General features: G+C 44.2%; 1 protein-coding gene across 1 annotated transcript in view; it reads left to right on the top strand.

The window, feature by feature from the left end:
- LOC126281905 (forkhead box protein O) overlaps positions 1-13,417 on the top strand; it is a 644,432-nt gene extending 631,015 nt beyond the window's left edge. Inside the window, exon 4 of the mRNA XM_049981232.1 lies at positions 10,629-13,417. The gene's annotated coding sequence lies outside the window, so the exon portion shown is untranslated. The remainder of the gene's footprint in view (positions 1-10,628) is intronic.
- Positions 13,418-21,580: the final 8,163 nt, after the last annotated feature.

Here is a 21,580-nt window from a genome sequence, read left to right as displayed (position 1 = left end):
CTTATTTGGTGGAGGACACAGCAGTTACGCAGGCTTGTTACAGAAAGTGTGAATACACATATGTACGTTAATCAGCACTGTTCACACATGCGCGACCGCTCTTGACACATCCGTACCCTATGGCTTCGAAGGCATGTGTTCATGTGTTCCTTGAACTAACTACTGCCTATCCAGCCAAACGAAAGATACCAAAAAGCTACGCTACCTTGTAAAGAGTTCTGTTGCGTCTGTTGTTGTAGTCTCAAATCTAGCAGTGGAAGACGAGGAGGCGTAATATTACTTGCCCCCACCAAGATGAAAGCACAAACTGATGGTGTAAGCCGCTTCAGTTTTTCGCCTTAAAGACGTTTATTACTATTGCCAGGCTGAAATTTTTCTCTCACCTGCTCGTACTTCATGCTCTGTTACTACACCTACCAAAAATTTCAGTAATTCCTATTGATACTGAATATGGTAAGTTGTTAGCTGTTTCCCAATCATTCTCGTACCTAGAAACGTTTTTAGTTCTTAAAATCTCCCTCCCTTCTTATCTTCAGGTACAGTACGATCCGCACGAATGTCATAGCCTCCACAAGACCTCCACCTATGCTTAGCAGATAATGTTGTATCACGCGTTGTCTGGGAGTCTCTGAATAGTAGTTTTGTGGGCATCGGGAAATAGTGATTTCTTCCTTCACATCCCTCTGTACTTGCCATATATCCAAATGTGTTACTGGTAAACTCGCGAAAAATGAGTTCGCGTACAGTACCTGTAGCTCACGGCCAAACCTACGACGTTGTTCTCGTGAAATGGGACAGACAACAACTGGTCCCCGAGACTTGTGCGACATGCAGAGCAAAGTGCGGACAGGAAGCGGAGTTTTGCGGTGGCAGAAGCGCGCGAAGTACAAAATGCCGTGAAGTGGGTAATATCGAGGGGAAGCGCCGACGGCACGAGGCCCGGAGAACAGAGCAGCGTGGCGGCGACAGTGATGGATCACATTCCGAACAGCGGCCGCCTTCCTGGAAGACACTCTAAAAGGTGCGCCGGGAGCGCCAGAGTAGTATTTCAGTGTCAGAGCCGGCTTAGCGGGCAGACGCGCCGCTGGGCAAATTTTCCGCCGCCGGCGCGCGGTCCGCCTTCATAAACATTCCAGACTCGCTGCTCGCGAAAATCGCCGGTACACTATGCCAGTAGTCTGACGACTTGTTCCACCAGCTTCTTTGTTCGTGATTTTCATTCACATTCTCTCGCCATACTTGTACATAATACATTTTCTTGATCTCTGTTTTTCTGAAGTGTTCATTCTGTGAGGTACAGGGTATCTCTGGGGTTTCAGAAGATCATACTGAAAAAATATCAGATAATAGGGCGTCTCTCCGACTTGGATTCATAATACGCGCCGTGGTGGCGATGCGCTAGAAGCAGACGTGTCAGAACACGTATACAAATACGGTAATCTCCTCTATACTGTGGCATCGAATTAGTTCTCGCGTGCAGATCTCGGGAGTCATCAATCTTACTTAATTCGATGGGATCCAAACTCTCTAGTGCCAACCTCTTTATCTCAGATTAGCACTTGCACCATTTATCCTCCAGTTAAGTGCTGCATATATTCCAGTCTCTGACTCCCTCTACACCTCCCTCTAGTACCACGGAAGTTATTCCCTGATATGTTAACACATGTCCTATCATCCTGTCTTCTTGTCTGTCTTTCCCATATGTTCCTTCCTTCGCCGATTCCGTAGAGAACGTCCTCATTTCTTACCAGTACTCCTAATTATCATCATCCTTCTGTAGCACCACAACTCAGACGCTTCGGTTCCCTTTTTTCCGACATTCCCCCTCTAGAGCTGCCGGTAGATACACCCCAATCAACAGATTTCCAAACTGAGCTGTTGTCTTACGTTGCCTGGCATTTTGTGTCAGCAACTTCAATAAATCTCACACACGAGCTAAAGTTTGCCGTGCGTCGAACAGAGCACAAACTGAGCATCTGTAAAACAAGTCAAAAACTTGGAGAGACGCCTGTGTACACTGACAGGTGTTTATCTTCTGTATGTCCAGTAGTTTTGACACAGCTATCTTCTGTAACCCCAGAGGTACTTACGAATAACCGTACACTTGGTCAGCGCATTGTAGCTGTTGTATCATCTTAACTCTACTACAAGGAAAATTATTCCTTTCTATATCTCCAATTTCCAGAACCCTGTTCCGAATATTGTGGTGGCTTTTATGATTAGGTATACGAGTTGCAAATGTAGATTTCAGGTCTACGTAAGTCAGTTCTTCCATCAGTCACTCACGTTACTTATCCTACCTCACGAAAGTCTGTTGGTGAACTGTCATTTAGCCTGATGATTTCAAGTATTTGACATTCAAACCTTATAAGGAAACGATATTTAGTTTACATATGGTGATTCTCGGTGTCAGTCGATCTTCCGGATTCCACAAGACAAGTTTCCGTCCTGACTACATAATCGTGATAATTTTTCTGACGTGTTTAATCGCAATTATCGGTTAGTTTGAGGATTGGGAGACGAATCTCGTTCAGTCGTTGCCTGATGGCTTCCTGGAAGCTGTGGATCTGACACTGTGCGAACAAACATCTATAGATAAACGTCTCCTCGCGTAGTGTCACAGTTTCTTTTTGGTAGTATCTTGTTATTTCTTAGATGCTGCGGCTGTTATACTTGAAAGGAGACCTTGATTGCTTTAAACTCACCTCAACACACACTACCCGAAAGCGGCCGTCCGATTACGTAGATTTATACGGGAAGTCAAAAACAGTCTGAAAAGCTTTAAGGGTGTTGCAGGGTAGGTTGTTCTGAGAAATAATTGTTAAAAAAATGATATGTTGCACCGTTTCCGAGTTAAATGATATTGTGGCCAATAGGATCATTACGCTCGCAAATTCAAGCGCCCTGCCTAGACTGTGTCGACAAACGTGTTATTCGTTTGGTTCCCTCTAACTGAACAAGAGAAGGAGACAAAAATTGGACGTGGGCCGGTAGTAAGGATCGAACGCGAGCCAAAGACTGAGCAGTCTCGTGCTCTGTCATCTGTGTTATGAGAGCAACTGACACTATTTGTATTTGGCGAGCCTTTTGAATTTCCAGGCGCAACGGCCTGGTTGGCTGTCTTCAAAAGTAATTAACTCGCAAACGACGCAACGTATCGAATTTTTTTCCTGAACCCTGCAACACACTTACACACACTTACAAGCTTCACAATCTGTTTCTGCCCATGCTTTATAATAAAGCCGAAGTGGTCTTTACGAACCTACCATGTCTTTGCCTTTTCTCTTCACTGATTTTATATGCAGTACTGTAGGTGTTGGCTCAGTATTAAGCGATCCATGTTCTGCTTCCCCGTGAACTTCAAGTCATAAAATTGCCTTGTTTTGTTCCAGGAATTCCCAAAGCATAAACGAGAGCAGTGACGCTTACCCTTCCCTCAAATCCGATTGAAATCCACGCCTACGTGAGTTTTAATTCAATGCCTAGTACCCAGTCAACAACAGTTGTAATCGTTAAGGTAGGAGGAGTAAAACACAACTTGTACAGAAACCAGCCCACAATTGTTGGGACTTGGCAACCGTGGAAGGACAGCACTGGTTGAGAAAGGAGTGAGACAGGGATGAAGCCTATCACCAGTGTTACTGACTCTGTAGACTTAGCAAGCAGTAAAAGAAACAAAAGGAGAAATAAAAGGAGAAATAAAAACGTTGAGGTTTGCCGATGTCGTCGTAATTCTGTCACAAGCGGTAAAGGACTTGGAAGAACAGCTGAACGAAATGGATGGTGTTTTCATAGATGGGTATAAGACACGACTTAAAAAAATGAAGTTGAATTAAATCAGATGTTGCTGACAGATTAGAAACTGAGAGACGAGTTCTGTTATTTGAGAAGTAAAGCAACTGATGATGACCGAAGAAAAGAGGATATAACATGTAGACCGGCAATAGCAGGAAAAGTGTTTCTGAAGAAGAGAAACTTGTTAAAATGTAATGTCAAAGAATTAGGAAGTATTTTCCGAAGGCATTTTTCTATAGTGTAGCCTTGTAAGGTAGTGAGACGTGCAGAATAAACAGTTGAGACAAGCTCTTGAAATGTGGTGCTGCAGAAGAATGCTGAAGGTTAGATGGGTAGATCGTGTTAACTTATTAGGAGATACTAAATAGATTTTGGGAGAAACGAAATTCTTATCATAATTTGATTGCAAGGAAGGGATTAGTTGTTAGGACACGTGGTTCAAATGGCTCTGAGCACTATGCGCCTGAACTTCTGAGGTCTACAGTCGCCTAGAACTTAGAAATAATTAAACCTTAGTTTAAACATTAGTTTTAATAGTTTAAAAAAAACGCCGGTCTTGTAAACCGGAAATACGTCTAGCCCCCACTTTTAAAACTTCAGAGGTGAAAAAGCTTCCATCATCGGTCCCCAAAACCGATATTTTAATTAAACTAACCCCTGAAATGATGAAATAATAATTATTTGACTATCAAATGTAATAAATATTAATTATATTAAATTAAGACATCCGATATCAATAATACTTTTCATTATCCTCCAAACGTTTTTAGTTGGACTAATAAAAGGAACAATAATGGAAAGCTATTGACGATCATATATTTTATTCTTAACATTTCTTGGTGGTATATTAGTCCTATTTATTTATATTACAAGAATTGCATCAAATGAAATATTTCAACCTAAATCAATTATCATGAAAATTGCCCTAACAATATGAGTATTTATTATATCAATATTAATTATCCATGACATAACAATATTTATAGACGTCTTCAAAAATACTCGAACTATAAATATTGATAATTCAATCAATTACCAAGAAATAACAATATCTTTAGAAAAATTATATAATAGACCAACATTCATTATTACAATAATAATAATATATTTATTTTTAGCACTATTAGTAGTAATTAAAATTACTTATATTAAACAAGGGCCTATTCGTGAAATAAGATAACTTACTAATTACTAAGGACATCACACACATCCATGCCCGAGGCAGGAATCGAACATGCACCGTAGTGGTCGCTCGGCTCCAGACTGTAGCGCCTAGAACCGCACGACCACTCCGGCCGGCTTAGGACACGTTCTGAGATATCAGGGAATTGTCAGTTTGGTATATACGGCAGGTGTGGTGGCTAAAATTTGTAGAGGGAGAGTTAAGAGATGAATACAGTGAGCAAATTCGATTGGATGTGGGTTGCAGTAGTTATTCGGAGGTGAAGAGACTTGTACAGGACAGAATAGCGTGGAGAGCTGCATGAAACCAGTCTTCGGACAGACCATACCAGCAAAACAATACATTAAGAATACGGTACTACTGGAGGATAAAGTGTCGATATTTTGCGCTGGACAGCAGCGCATGCCCAGTAACCTGAACTCACGTGTTTTATAGAGGGCGGCGCGGCGCGGTGCGGTGCTGTGGGCCTTGACCGAATGAGCGACTTTTTTGTGGGGGATTGCGGTGGCAGGCAGGCAGGCACGCGCCTGTTTGCCGGGCAAACAGCTGAGCCCCGCCACCTGGCCGCCGGCACGTCCGCGTAATCCGAACCTCTTCTCGTGTTAATTGACAGGAGCCGGCGGGCGAGGCGAGGAGAAGCGAAGCGGGCCCAGCCGCCTCCATTCTGCCCGCCTCTCCCACTGCCGCTGCGGATTCTGCCGCCTGAGCACCTCGTCTCGAGACACACACACACACACACACACACACACACACACACACACACACACACAGGTGTGAGTAGCGTGCAAGAAACGTAAAACTGACGAAGTGTACTACGTCCTTCGATACGGAAATTATTAATATTTCAGCACAACATAGTATATGGAAGTAACATCACCTACGTTCTGTATAAAGGGTGTTTAAAAAAATTGTAGAATGCTTTGAGAGTATTAGTACACATAGAAACAAGACAAATAAGTCCATTAATCATGGGTCCGGAAACGCATACTTCCTACGATAAACTCGTATTTACAGGAGGCGCTCAACGTGGTGTCCATTCATGAGAATGCACCTGTCTGCCCTGCAGGGTAAGGAATGACGGACGCTTTGAAGTCTTCCCGGTTGTTGTCCTTGTACCTGCTGGCACGCATTGAAGACGCGACCCTGTACTACCCCCACATCATTGATTGACGTGGTGTAGACCAATTCTTTTAAGTCTCCACCCTCGCTGGCCGCTGTGGCCGAGCGGTTCTAGGCGCTTCCGTCTGACACCGCGCGACCGCTATGGCCGCAGGTTCGAATCCTGCTTCGGGCATGGGTGTGTGTGATTTCCTTGGGTTAGTTAGGTTTAAGTAGTTCTAAGTTCTAGGGGACTAATGACCTCAGATGTTAAGTCCCATAGTGCTCAGAGCCAACCAAAAATCTAGGAAATGAGGTCTGGGGAACTAGCAGGCCAAGGTGTGGGGTTCACCCGATCGATCCAGCGGTTCTGAAATGTCTCCGTGAGAAGTTAGCGCACATTGTGACGAAAGTATGCGCCATCATGCACCACGTTGCTGCAATGGCTCAGCCTCCACCAAGGTAGGCAATACAAAAGTCCAGATAATGCACCCCAGTCATCGTGATAGCATCTATGGCCCTATTTATCGCCAAGTATGCCTGCCTATTCGTTGATTGAGAGTCGGTGTCGATGCCCACTTTCCTGAATTGCTTGGGGATTTACATCTACCCATACGTGGTGGTTATGGAAATTCGCAACACCATCTCTTTGTGAACCCAGCCTCACCGGTAAATAAAATCTTGGATGTGAACAGTGGATTTGTAGCGCACTTCTGCAACAGCCATTGACAGAACGGCCGTCTGCCATGATGATCCTGTGACCTTAGGGTGTGAAGGCACTGTAGATGATACGGGTACAGCACTTGGTAATGAAGTACCCCTCAGATAAGAGAGTGAGGCACGCCTTCTGCTGCTGCTAATCAGCGCACACGTGTCCTAGTGGTTTCTTCGACCAAACGTAGCACGTCAGGTGTACGGACTGCCGGGGCCTTCCATTATCAGTCCTCAGAGTTGCAAGAGTATCTATGCCCCTCAGACGCTGGAAAAGTCTGCCGAACAGCTTATCAGAGGAACACTGCGCTGTGGATATTTTTCAGCGTAGAGGGCACTGGTTCGCAGGGTACGTCCATTTGCTTAACCATAGCACAATATCGTATCTTCCATTTCACTTGTCCGGCAGTAGGCTTACATTGCTCACAGGTGGTGAAAGAGAGAAAATGTAAATATAAGTGCAAACAGCGCAATAATAGTACAGACATAAGTGCATGAACGTTTGGAAAAAGGTAAAACACCATGATACGTACCCAGGGTTGACAGTGTTGCACAGTAAGACACACAAACACGACGAAAACTAACGCAGCCTACAACACGACTCGAACCACAGAATTTTGACTGCAGACTACTTAATGGTTGGTAGATAGTATTTTAAGTAAGACATCATAATACCGTGCCGACACATTTGACGGAGCGCCAATGCAACGACTGCGCTAATATCCGAAACCAAGCGTCGCGCAGCCCTTTCTATAAACACACGTTTATCTCTGGAAGTATACGTTTCCGGACTCGCGTTCATTGGACATGTATGTATGTATGTATGTATGTATGTATTGAACTGGGGACCTATAAACGACGTAGCCTTCAGTGGTACACAATTCCACAACAGGCTACAGCAGTCCACTCACCCCACCGCCGCCCACACCGAACCTAGGGTTATTGTGCGGTTCGGCCCCCAGTGGCGTGGGTTCGAATTCGAGATGTCCTTGATAGATTTCTGCAGGCGTGCTCCACCAGAGGTGTACCCACAGGCCACACAGTTCTTGTAAATTAGGGGCCTGCCCGACAGCGTAATGTGTGTGTTCCGTAGGGTTAGGGGTGACATCTTACATGAAAAGTTGCAGTTGGCCGGAAATAATGTTCACGCAGTCCGCGGCTGACGTGGTTTCTTCGATTACTGCTGCAGATCTTCTGGAGGACGACGTCAATGCCAGCCATAGCACAACACCGCCCCCATAGTTGCATTTTTCGATCTGCCCTTCGTCTGGATGATGGTGTATCCGGATGCCGCAGTCAGCCTGGTGTAACAAGAAACATGATACGTCTGACCATTTCCCCACAAGATCGTCTCTTTCGGAGCCATATGTTCAAGAATGTACCGTGAACAGTGTGCTCCGAAACACTTTTCATCAGACATGCTGTACCGTGAATAGTGTGCTCCGAAACACTTGCGCCTGCAGCGACACTGTATAGTGTCATCAGACATGCCTACCGCCGCACAATTCGCTTTGCAGTGTGAACGAGCCTTTCGTATCCGGGTGCTCCTTGTCGCTTACTCTTGATTTGGCCGTCCTTTGACTGTTTCCATAGATGGTTTCTTTAGCCCGCGAACAAATGACATAAGCATGCGAACCAACTTCGAAATGTTGGTTTCCAGGCTCTGCGCCATTACAGTCTTTACAGCGTAGTCCTATTTCCGTCAGAATTTCGAACACCTTCTACCATTTCACATCGTGTACAGCGGTACTCCTAGATATTTACTCTAAATGTACATATTCCGCAGGAGCGTGGTACATGATACCTTATACCACAGGTGTCATTCCGTTTCCCCTTTCCTCTCGAAAATGTAGCAAGGGACTGTCTCCATGTTTCCGTAGGACACCTAATTTTTCTTATCTTTTCTTCGAAGTCCTTACGCGTGATGTACTTTTGTTCCCCAGATTTTCTGAACAGCGTTTTCCGGAGAAAAAAAAGTCTTCTTTCCAGGGATTATCTCACGAAGGATCTCCGTAACGTGTTGGTCGAACCTACCGCTACCAGATCTAGCAGTACACTTCTCAGTTGCTTCTGTGTCTTTCTTTAATCCAACGTGGTGAGGATCCCAGAAACATTCGAGTAGCAGGCAAGTTTTCTGTACGCTGTTTCTTTCACAAGTGAGCTGCACTACTCCTGTAATTCTCCTAGTAAACTCAAGGCGGCCTTTCACCTTACCTGCTGTCGACCTTAGGTGCTCGTTCTGTTTCATATCGATTAGCAATGTTAGATCTAGATATTTAAACGATGTGGTTGTGCCAAGCAGAACAGCAGTTAACTACCCTACAACCCTACGTGTAAATAGCAACAATATGGGAATTGTGAGACCACCTTGATGCAAAACACTTTTTGTTATTCGTTTACTTACTTATTCCTCAAATTAGTTTCAGCGACAAATATCGTCGTCATCAGTGGATTCTTTAAAACTGAAAGATGAAGAAAATAGTAGTACAGTTATACACACACTGCAACATAGTATTACATTTTTAGTCGCGCGGTCTCAGGCGTCTTGTCACGGTTCGCGCGGCTGCCCCCGTCGGCGGTTCGAGTCCTCCCTCGTGTGTGTGTGTGTGTGTGTGTGTGTGTGTGTGTGTGTGTGTGTGTGTGTGTGTGTGTGTCGTCCTTAGCGTAAGTTACTTTAAGGTAGATTAAGTAATGTGTAAGCTTAGCGGCCGATGATCTCAGCAGTTTGGTCCCATAAAACCTTACCACAAATTTCCAAATTTGGAAAATTTATTACATTTTTACTGTTTAATTTTTGAATTTAGTTTTCTGTGGATACTTTCGTGCTACCTTATTTATTGTACGTTATAGAATGTTTTTAAGCGTTGTCGCCGTTTGCGGCGTATTTTATGTGCTTTCTCTGTTGCCGTTTTTCTCGGCATACATCGTGTCATCTGCAACTGTGTGAGCGGCTGTTAGTAAACAGATACTAAATGGTGAACTTACATATTTCAGCGTTATACAACAAGGTGTAACGTGCCATAAATAAGGTAGTATGAGAGTTGTTGTTGTGGTCTTTAGTCCAGAGACTGGTTTGATGCAGCTCTCCATGCTACTCTTGTACAAGCTTCTTCATCTCCCAGTACCTACTGCAACCTACATCCTTCTGAATCTGTTTAGTGTAATCATCTCTTAGTCTCCCTCTACGATTTTTACCCTCCACGCTTCCCTCCAATACTAAACTGGTGATCCCTTGATGTCATGTCCCTTGTATGAAAGTATCCACAGAAAAGTATACTAAAAACAGTAAAAATATAGTAATGTGTTACAGTGTTAGTATAACTATGCTGTTTTCTGCATTTCCTAGATTTAAAGAACCCACTGATGATGTCAATATTTGTCGCTGAAATTAGTCTGAGGGATAAAGAAGTAAACGAATAATAAAAATTATTTTGCATCAAAGTGGACTCACAATTCAAAAAAATGTTCAGATGTGTGTGAAATCTTATGGGACCTCACTGTTAACGTCATCGGTCCCTAAGCTTACACACTACTTGACCTAAATTATCCTAAGGACAAACACACACACCCATGCCCGAGGGAGGACTCGAACCTCCGTCGGGATCAGCCGCACAGTCCATGACTGCAGCTCCCTAGTCCGCTCGGCTAATCCCTCGCGGCGGACTCACAATTCCCGTATTGTTGTTTTTCTATGCAAACACGGGCCAATTGAAAGAGTCCCAAGATAAAGTTATTGCTACGTGTAAATGTGCATAAGGAATGTGACGCATCTGTGTTAGCAATTCCGTCTCTAATCAGTATTTCCTCCGCGTGTGACCGAGCTGTTGCCTCTGTGTTGCAGGGCGACGGCCTGGAGCGAACAGGCGACATTGTGGACACCTCGGCGTCGCTTACGAGTCGGCAGCAGCCGCGGCTTGCTGCACCCGATGGCTGTGCGAAGAACGGCGGCAGGGGCCACTGCGGTGCCGCCATCACCTCCACCAGCACCACGCCCGCTGTGCGCACCGAGGACCGCTCGCCGGACGCCAGGCCAGCTTCCAGAGCTAAGCAGCTGGTGCGCGCCTCCAATCGGCTCCTGGGACTCTGAGGTGTGGGCCGACCGCGTGTCGTGGCGATCGTGTGGACGCCGCGCCGTCTGCTGGACTCGGAAGTGTCACGTCCGCACCGAGGACGCTGCGTCTCGTCTCCAGGGGGAGGAAGACAGGACTATGTAAAAAAAATAAATAAATAAAGAAACCAAGCAGGACTCAGATTACCAGTAGGAGAAGCGTGATCTGTACTTAATAGCTATGCGAGTTATATAGCGAGCAACCGTTTTCGTTTCTTTCCTTTTTTGTTTTCTTTTGTGGTACAAGAAAGAGTGTGTTTCGCTGTGATTCCTTCGAGTGAGTTATTTTCAGCACTAGTCCGCCCTAGTTCTCAGTCTCTGGAATACTCCCTCCAAGCGAGGGGAAGTAATCGATATCACATTACGTGACGAGAACTGTGTCTTTCACTGAGCAAGCAGTGATATATCCTCCGCATCGCAGTCGCCGTCACGCTGTCAGACTACTACAGAGAAATCTGTTGTCACCTTATAGTGCGAAAGGCAGTCACTAGTAAGTAGGCGTAATTGTGTAGACTTTTCGGAGCGTAAGCAGGTTGGCGCGCAAGCGGCGCGTTTGGAAGATCGGAGCCGATGCCTGCATCCGCGCGCCGGGTACAGTAGCTGCAGAGGACCTGCTCACGTCGGTTTTCCTTCATTTTTTCACTACTAGTTTAAGTTAATTTTGTATGAGAATTGATGCGTCAGAGTTGTTGTTAATCTTTAAGAATATTACTAATGTATTGTTATTTCGTGGCTGGCCTACACGAGGAGAGACAGGGAAAATGCATAGGGTGTAATGAAATCGCGGTTATTATCACTAGTTTTAAGGAGAAAATAATATCGCGAAACTGTTACTTATTTTTGTAGAATTCTTTTTTTTTAATTGGGCTACGTTGTCCTGGCGCTGTGAGGGGATTTAGGCGTTAGTGAAGCAGGCGCACTGCTTTCTAGGATGGGACGCACAGCACTTCCGCTACCGAGTGGAAACTCGACGCTGGTTGTCGTACCATTTCCCACGGTGGCGTGAGAGCACCTCCCTCTGTCTTCGCAGTGACTTTGTTTTTTGGCGGTAAGGGAATGGGAACGCCCACCCCAACGCCTCCCAATCCTATCGCATCCCATCGGGAACTTTCCGCATCCCATCGGGAACTTTAGGGGGAAACGCACTATTCAGGGAACTTAGGTTACACTTTATTCCGCAGGCGTGCCGGGCCTGTAGCGGAGCTAGATGCATGTCTCCTGTACGGGGAGACAGGGGAATAGCTTTAGGAAGCCAAAGAGCTACAGTCTCGTGTCTCTGAGATGACTCCTATTTTCTTTGTTTCGACCACGAATCTTGATAGACCTCCCGCTTCCTGTGTTTTTTGTTTTTATCGTGGAAAAATTTTTCAAACGCCCTACTCATTTCCGAAGAACGAGTAGCCAGAATCGCGCAAAAAATTGCCAGGGCGACGGAATACTTGCCGTGCGAGACAACCTTTCCACAATGACGGGGAAAAGAAATTAATTCTTTATGCGGCGTGTGAGAGTGCAACGGCGTTAATCTCTTTGTTATTTGCAAACACAGCAGCAGTGCCTGCCGGAAGACTCTTCTGGCTACGGAGAATTTGCGTAGTGACGATGTAGTTTACGTAGAATCATTTAGATTGCTAGTCTGTTAAATGTAGAGCAATGTTGACTGCCTGAAAGCAGGTACTGGGCGGGAAAGCGCCGCGCCGGACACGTGGAAATGCCGCCGCCGGCGTTTCCAACTACTTTCATGGACGATTCATAGATGTGTGGCCACAAGATGGAGAAAAATGTCAGTAAATGTTTTGGTAGCTGTAAAGAAAAAAAGTATAAAAATATTTAGAGCTTGTGGTTGATTTGAATTAATGTACAAGGGGAAAAGAAAATATTCTCGATTTTTGTGCGTCATCAAAGTGACGTCTGTTACAGGGTTGTGACTGTCTACAACGATAGTAATCAGTTGGGCTCAGAGCAACACCATTTCTCTTGCCTGTTACACTGGTGTCAAGTGTGGTGCCCGAGTGATGAAACTCGCTTTACGGACCCTCAGGTAGAAAGCCGTTGCTATAGCTATTAGATTACCACGTACATTTGGCCAAAGTTGTGAAACCGACTAATGCAACGATATACTATATAGGTAAGGTGAAGGGAGATTTACTGTTGAGCGTTGTTACAGATGGGAAATAAAAAGTGTGCTATGTTAGATGTCGTATATGAGTATTGTCAATTAAACATCTTGTCAGAAATTCGATACGATCGTGTATTTCCTTAACAGGAATGGCTAGTGTTTACACTGTCTGTTAAATTACTCAATGCAAATTTATTGTATCTGTTCGTTTTGTATAACGTTTAAATCTAAACTTGCAGGGATGCGCCGTACAACTTCAGAGGTTGTTGGATGACAAAACACTAGTGTAATTGCTATTTTAAATTTACTTCACTGTTCATTAAAATATATGTATATAACGGAGAAATGTAAATATACAGAATCAACTACTATGATTGTTGTTTCACAATAAAAGGAAAACACCTGATTTTAAATATGTTTTTGTTTCCCGCTGTTGCACCGTTCTCCCGTCCTACATGGATTAAGCAGTGTGTGTGACGTTGCTGCGAATGCGTTTTGTTTTGTTTGTGCAAGGGGTAAGTTATTAAACCTTATAACTGGGATCTGGCAGGCAGAACTGCGTTACCACATGGGTACTATTTACTGCTGACACCGGAACTGGAAAGAGGAATCCAGAGTTTGAGAAGAGGATACAGCATCCGAGGACATTGCGCTGAGGTAGCCAGTCACTAAACTGCAGAAAACAATCACATGTTTTGGTAAGAATTTACAGAAAATCCGCTGCGGTAAGTAAAGAGACAACTTGGGATCACCATTATTACAGTAACAAAAGGCAGTAGACTTACTAATTTATAAGGCAAGTTATAACATCCCTTCTCACTTAAACAACAATAGTTCTACAGAACGTTTGGCCGTGTTTGTATTACAGATGGTTAATGTGGATAATCGGACTCAGCTCTTCCCCAAAACATGTGGCGATATACACTGAAGAGCCAAAAGGAAAAAAAAAAAAACCTGGTACACCTGCCTAATATCGTGTAGGGCTCCCGCGAGCACGCAGAAGTGCCGCAACTCGGCGGGGCATTGGCTCGACTAATATCTGAAGTAGCGCAGGAGGGAATTCACACCATGAATCTTGCAGGGCTGTCCATAAATCCGCAAAAGTACGAGGGGGTCGAGAGCTCATCTGAACAGCACGTTGAAAGGCATCCCAGATTTGTTCAATAATGTTCATGTCTGGGGAGTTTGGTGGCCATCGGAAGTGTTTAAACTCAGAAGAGTTTTCCTGGAGTGTTTCTGTCACAATTCTGGGAGTGTGGGGTGTGGCATTGTCCTGCTGGAATTGCCCAAGTTTGTCAGAATGCAAACCGGACATGAATGGATGCAGGTGATCAGTCATGGTGCTTACGTACGTGTCATCTGGCAGTTATATCTAGACGTATCAGGTGTCCCATATCACTCCAACTGCACACGCCCCACACCATTACGGAGCCTCCACCAGCTTGAGCAGTCCGCTGCTGGTTCAAATGGCTCTGAGCACTATGGGTCTTAACATCTGAGGTCATCAGTCCCCTAGAACTTAGAACTACTTAAACCTAACTAACCTAAGGACATCACACACATCCATGCGCGAGGCAGGATTCGAACCTGCGACCATAGCGGTCGCGCGGTTCCAGACTATAGCGCCTAGAAACGCTCGGCCACTCCGGCCGGCAGTCCGCTGCTGACGTGCAGGGTCCATGCATTCATGAGGTTTCACCATAGCCTTACACGTCGAACCGCTCGATACAATTTGAAAGGAAGACTCGTCCGAACAGCAACGGTATTTCCAGTCATCAACATTCCAATATCGGCGTTGACGGACCCACGCGAGGCGTAAAGCTTTGTGTCGTGCAGTCATCAAATGTACTCGAGTGGGCCTTCAGCTCCGAAAGCCCATATTGATGATATTTCTTTGAATGGTTCACACGCTGACACTTGTTGATAGCCCAGCACTGAAATCTGCAGCAATCTGCTGAAGGGTCCTTCTTCTGTCGAACGACTCTCTTCAGCCGTCGTTGATCCCGTTCTTGCAGGATGTTTTTCCAGCCGCACCGATGTCAGAGATTTGATGTTTTACCGGAATTCTGATATTCACGGTACACTCGTGAAATAAAAATGTGGCATTTCAGTCTTTGATCGCTATTTTTTTATTTTCAATGACTGGTTTAGGGCTACCTGCCCATCTTAAGATCTGTTAGACAAAGTTAAAAAATATAATTAACAAGACAAGTGTCTATAGAAAAGACACTTGCTCCGACAACATCATAGAAGCGACGTCGCGCCACCCGACACAGCATAAAAGAGCGTACTTACATGCAATGTGCAACAGAGCCCAGAGATTGCCACTAAAGGAAAATGAGTTGCAGAAAGAACTAGGTAATATTAAGCAAGTAGCAGCAGCTGATGGATACAGGACCCAAGATGTTACACGTATGTTTAACAAGATCAAAAACAAATCCGCAGGTATCAGTAACGATTCTAGGAAAATTGAAGTTAAGAAGAAGTTTGTCTCCCTGGCATACAAAGGGCTTGTATCGGAGAGAATTGCCACATGCTTTCCAAAAAACATCACTGTGGCATTCCAGAATGAAGGGCAAATGGCACGTAGACTAAAACACAAACCACCAACGACAAAACACATGAAATACAATAATTCCGGAGTATACAATATGAAATGTGCTGAATGTGACAGTTATTATATAGGACAAACAGGGCGGAATTTTGAAATTCCATACAGGGAACATTCAAGTCATAGCAATCGGACAGCATTTGGAGCACATGTAAAAGATAGTAAACATCAAGTGAGTAATATAAATGAACAAATTGAGGTGCTACATAAATTTCCAAAAAGTCTCTATCTCAACGTGCTCGAAGAGATTGAAATACACTCTCATCAAAGAAAAACCCCAGGCCTACTACTTAATGAGCAAAGTGATTTTATGCGCAGGAGTTGTTATGAGATTTTTAAAGACGTGTTTTAGGCTTACTCTTGAATGCAACAGCACTCTCCAGTAAGAACCAGCTGCAGCGGAACGGTCCTCTGTGTACTGGCGGCGAGGTGAATTGGGCGCGGCGGAAGAGGACTTGGCGTGGCGTTATATCCGTTCTGACGTAGGGAAATCCTCTCCACCACTAATCAAAACAAAGAAGAGGAAACGCATATTCTCGGAAGAATATCTACATTTTAATTATATTTTGTTTCTTTCTAAAGAAATTTTAAATTAGTGTAAATTATTTCGGTTCATGGTCCATTCAAAAAAGATCATTCATATGTTATTACTTCAAAAATTGTTTTATTAAAAAGTATATTCGCCATTAATATGTACGGTGAAATAATAACATACGCTCAGTTCTTATAGGTAGAGGGCACTTTTTGCTGTTACCAAACAGGTTTCTCTAAAACTGCGATATAAGGTTTTAAGAGATTAAAATTTACTTTAGTTATGACAGCGAACCGATTGTTGTGTACTGAGATGTTGCTCTGTAACTGCAACATATGATATGTTGGTATTTAACACGTTCCAAAATTTCTTTTTGTAAACTAAGATATTTCTATCACTAACTGTATCTCTCTTGTTAATTATATTTTTTAACTTTGTCAAATAGATCTGAAGATGGGCAGCTAGCTCGAAACCGGTCATTGAAAATAAAAAATAGCGATCAAAGACTTAAATGCCATATTTTTATTTAATGAACCATCGCGGAACTCCTGTTAAGACAATGATGTCTAGTTTTAATCAAAATATCCACGGGTGTACTGCCGGTCTATAGTGTCCAACGGGCACAATTTTTCGGCGATCATACATGTCGCCATCATCAGGTGAACTGACGGACTGAGCTCCTGTGAACGTGCCGGCACGGAGATCCGTACGCTATGGCTGCTCAGGGGGAACTGGGTTCGGTCACGGCGGCGGCCGATTTAAATACCCTCCGCCCGCGGCGCGCTCCCTCCTCCGTCCGCGCCCCGCGCCACGGTAGCGCGGTGGAACAGATTGCGACGGCGTCTGAGATGACGTCGGTGTGATGGCTCTGTCCGCCGTGGTCGTCACAACTATGCGTTTGCTCGATTTACTCTTGATTAACCCAATCGCTGGTTCCCAAGCCTTGCTAAGATTATAGCCACAGTCACGGTTTATGAGGTCATTGGTGCGAATTTCGATAGCCTCTCTAACAACGCTGTCCCAGTATCTCGACGTCTGTACCAGAATCCTCGTGCGGTCATACTCCATAGCGTGATTTTCCGACAAACAATGTTCAGCGACCGCCGACTTGCTCGGATACATCAGTCGAGTGTGCCTCTGGTGTTCACGGCATCGATCCTCGACGGTACGCATCGTCTGACCAATATACGACTTGCCACATTGACACGGAATCTGGTACACGCCGGCCTTCCTCAAACCGAGGTCATCTTTGGTGCTCCCCACCAGTGCACGAGTTTTATTCGGAGGACGAAACACAGTTCCAACCCGGTGTTTCTTCAGAATGCGGGCGATTTTCCCCAAGAGTGCGCCTGTGTATGGAATAAATGCAGTGCCTACCTCCTCCCTCGTGACTTCATCCATCTCAACAGGTTGTGCTGCAGTGGTTGGGCGGAGAGCACGTTGGATCTGCCACTCTGAGTACCCATTCTTTCTTGTCGGATAATCACTCTATGGAGTATGACCGCACGAGGATTCTGGTACAGACGTCGAGATACTGGGACAGCGTTGTTAGAGAGGCTATCGAAATGACGACCTCATAAACCGTGACTGTGGCTATAATCTTAGCAAGGGTTGGGAACCAGCGATTGGGTTAATCAAGAGTAAATCGAGCAAACGCATAGTTGAGACGACCACGGCGAACAGAGCCATCACACCGACGTCATCTCAGACGCCGTCGCAATCTGTTCCACCGTGCTACCGTGGCGCGGGGCGCGGACGGCGGAGGAAGCGCGCCGCGGGCGGAGGGTATTTAAATCGGCCGCCGCCGCGACCGAACCCAGTTCCCCCTGAGCAGCCATAGTGTACGGATCTCCGTGCCGGCACGTTCACAGGAGCTCAGTCCGTCAGTTCACCTGATGATGGCGACATGTTTGATCGCCGAAATATTGTGCCTGTTGGACACTATAGACCGGCAGTACACCCCTGGATATTTTGATTATCAAATACGCCGGGAGAAACTCAAGAATCACATGTCTAGTTTTGATAAACTCATGAAATGGTCGTACGGGAAAATCTTCCCTTCATCGCTACATCGGAGATGCTGTGCCGACTATAGCAGCACGTTCAAACTCACTTAAATCTTGATAAGCTGCAACTGTAACAGCAGTAACCGATCTAACAACTGCACCAGACACTTGTTGTGTTATACAGCCGTTGCCGACCCCAGCACCGTATTCTGCCTGTTTACGTATCTCTGTAATTGAATACGCATGACTATGCCTGTTTCTTTGGCGCTTCAGTGTAGAATTACAGTCGTCAGTACCATTCGTAAGTACAATTTAATGATCAAAAAAATTGCAGAAATTGCATCCAAGATTTGAATTGTTGTTAACTGTCTGCATTAACTGTTTCATAAGAAAACTATTGTACCAACGTTTTTGCGTAACATTGATTGTGTACTTCACTGTGAGATACTAAGGAACAGGTGACTCACTTACATTAACTCTTACGAAAATACTCTGTTTCTGAGCTAAGCTACATCTAAAGTAAACAAGGAAACTAACCTCCAGTCCTACTTTCTTTACGTATACGTCTCATAATAATTGCAAGTACCCATAAATGAACATACACGCACTACACTCTAGAAACAACGAAACGCAAGAAAAAGATAATAATCGTTTCTCTTGGAAGTTTCTTAAGCGCTGTCAGATTAATTTGCTTTTAGATTACTGGTTGACTTTTCATTATAAATTTATTCTATTATATTAAGCAGCAGGCAATTTTGTTCCCCTTTTTAACCAGACTGAATCATTCAGTGGTTTTTCAAGACAACACAAATTTCTGACAGCCTTTGTTGAGAAAATAAGAGTTTCCTCTTTAAAATTACGACGCTACGGTAAGTTTTAGGATTTGGATCAGGGACAACTATATATAGGATGACTTGGGCAAATAACAGTCCGCATGCACTCGTAAATCAAATTATTTTGATAAAATAATACACAATAAATACTGGCCTATGTGATTTACAATGCCAAAGAAAAGAGTACACTGCCTGGCGGCAAAGACGCAGAGCGCTGCGTAGCTTCAGTATCACGAAATGTTGAGTAGTTTCAGCCTCAGAATCTACAAGGAGCACACACGACTTGTTATAATTAACAGTTGCCATGGAGCACCGTTTACACACGTCGCATATTCACTGCCGGGGGCAGCTACCATCCCAGTCAATATTTCTATGGATTTGTGTTGATTTCAGCCTGGTATTCGATCTGGGGTTTGTTTACTATAGTGGCAGCTGCTGACTGGTGCATCACCCTCCGTCCTCGACATGTGCCTCCCACCTTCCCCAATGGCTCGCTTTCGCCTCCCAGCTGTACCTCTCCCATCATTACAATCCTATCGACCCAATATACAGACCAGTAACCATAAAATATCTTCACAGATTACATTACACGTATAGAAAGGCTCACATTCAGTACGAAATCGGAAATAAAGATAAATAGTAACAAAATGTAAACGAATATTGGTATAACGTTATCTACAAATCAATGAAAATTATGAATGACATAAAGTGTTGGTGCTGCAAAGTATCGAATTGTTGTTCGGAGACAGTAGCTGATTTCCGAAAATGCACGAGTGTGCACTTGCCAAAATGAAATTTTATTTGTGTTGGCGCTAATTTTAAGACATGTCGTAAGTCCATGCAACGTGCCATAAGGAATCTGTGGAACTGATTTATTGATCAGGTATGTAAAGAAGAATGGGAGAAAAATTGGTAGAAGACGACTTCGGGGAAGACCAGTTTGGGCTTCAGGAAAATATAGGGATACATGAGGTAATACTGACTGACCCTACGACTTACCTTAGAAAATAGGCTAATGAAAGGCAAACGTACGTTTCCAGCATTTGTAGACTTAGAAAAAGCTTTTGACGATGTCGAGGGGAATGCTCTATTTGAAATTCTGAAGGATTTCAGTGCTAGATCAGAAATGTAAGGACTATGCTATGAAGATTAGCATCTCCAAAACGAAAGTAATGTCAGTGGGAAAGAAATATAAACGGATTGAGTGCCAAATAGGAGGAACAAAGTTAGAACAGGTGGACGGTTTCAAGTACTTAGGATGCATATTCTCACAGGATGGCAACATAGTGAAAGAACTGGAAGCGAGGTGTAGCAAAGCTAATGCAGTGAGCGCGCAGCTACGATCTACTCTCTTCTGCAAGAAGGAAGTCAGTACCAAGACTAAGTTATCTGTGCACCGTTTAATCTTTCGACCAACTTCGTTGTATGGGAGCGAAAGCTGGGTGGATTCAGGTTACCTTATCAACAAGGTTGGGGTTACGGATATGAAAGTAGCTAGGATGATTGTAGGTACTAGTAGATGGGAACAATGGCAGGAAGGTGTCCACAATGAGGAAATCAAAGAAAAACTGGGAATGAACTCTATAGATGTAGCAGTCAGGATGAACAGGCTCAGATGGTGGGGTCATGTTACACGCATGGGAGAAGCAAGGTTACCCAAGAGACTCATGGGTTCAGCAGTAGAGGGTAGGAGTAGTCGGGGCAGACCAAGGAGAAGGTAACTGGATTCGGTTAAGAATGATTTTTAAGTAATAGGTTTAACATCAGTAGAGGCACCAATGTTAGCACTGAATAGGGGATCATGGAGGAATTTTATAAGGGGGCTATGCTGCAGACTGAACGCTGAAAGGCATAATCAGTCTTAAATGATGATGATGATGGAGTCAGGTGTAAAATACAGAAACCGAAAGGCTGTTTACAACTTGTGCAGAAACCATACAACAGTTCTTAGCGGTGAAATGCAATAAAGGGAATCAATGGTTGAGAAGGAAGTGAGACAGTGTTACGACCTGCCCCTGATGTTATTCAAGCTGCACATCAAGCAATCAGTGAAGGAAACCAAAGAAAAATTTGCAGTAGGACTTGAAGTTCAGGGAGAAGAAATAAAAACTCTGAGGTTTGCCAATGCCATTGTAATTCTGTCAGAGACAGCAATGGACTTGAGAGAGCAGTTGAACGAAATGGACAGTATCTTGGGAGGAGGATATAAGATGAACATCAACAAAAGCGAAACAAGGGTAAAGGAATGCAGTAAGATTCAATCAGGTGATGCTAAGGGAATTGGATTAGGGAAAGAGATACTAAATGTAGTAAATGAGTTTTGCTATTTGGGCAAAAAAAAAAAAAAAAAGATAATGTCCGAAATAGACAGGATACAAAATGTAGACCGGCAACAGCAAGAAAATCGTTTCTGGTAAAGAGAATTTTGTTAACATTAGGCTTAATGAAACATGGGCGATAAACACTTTACACAGGAAGACAATAGAAGCTTTCGAAACGTGGTGCTACAGAAGAATGATGAAGGCTAGAGGAGTAGATCACGTAACTAATGAAGTACTGAATAGAATTGGAGAGATAAGAAATCTAT

The sequence above is a fragment of the Schistocerca gregaria genome, chromosome 1 (assembly GCF_023897955.1).
Source record: "Schistocerca gregaria isolate iqSchGreg1 chromosome 1, iqSchGreg1.2, whole genome shotgun sequence".
NCBI classification, from domain to species: Eukaryota; Metazoa; Arthropoda; class Insecta; order Orthoptera; family Acrididae; genus Schistocerca; species Schistocerca gregaria.
Note: the sequence above shows the minus strand (reverse complement) of the source record. Positions and strands in the feature narration are given on the sequence as shown.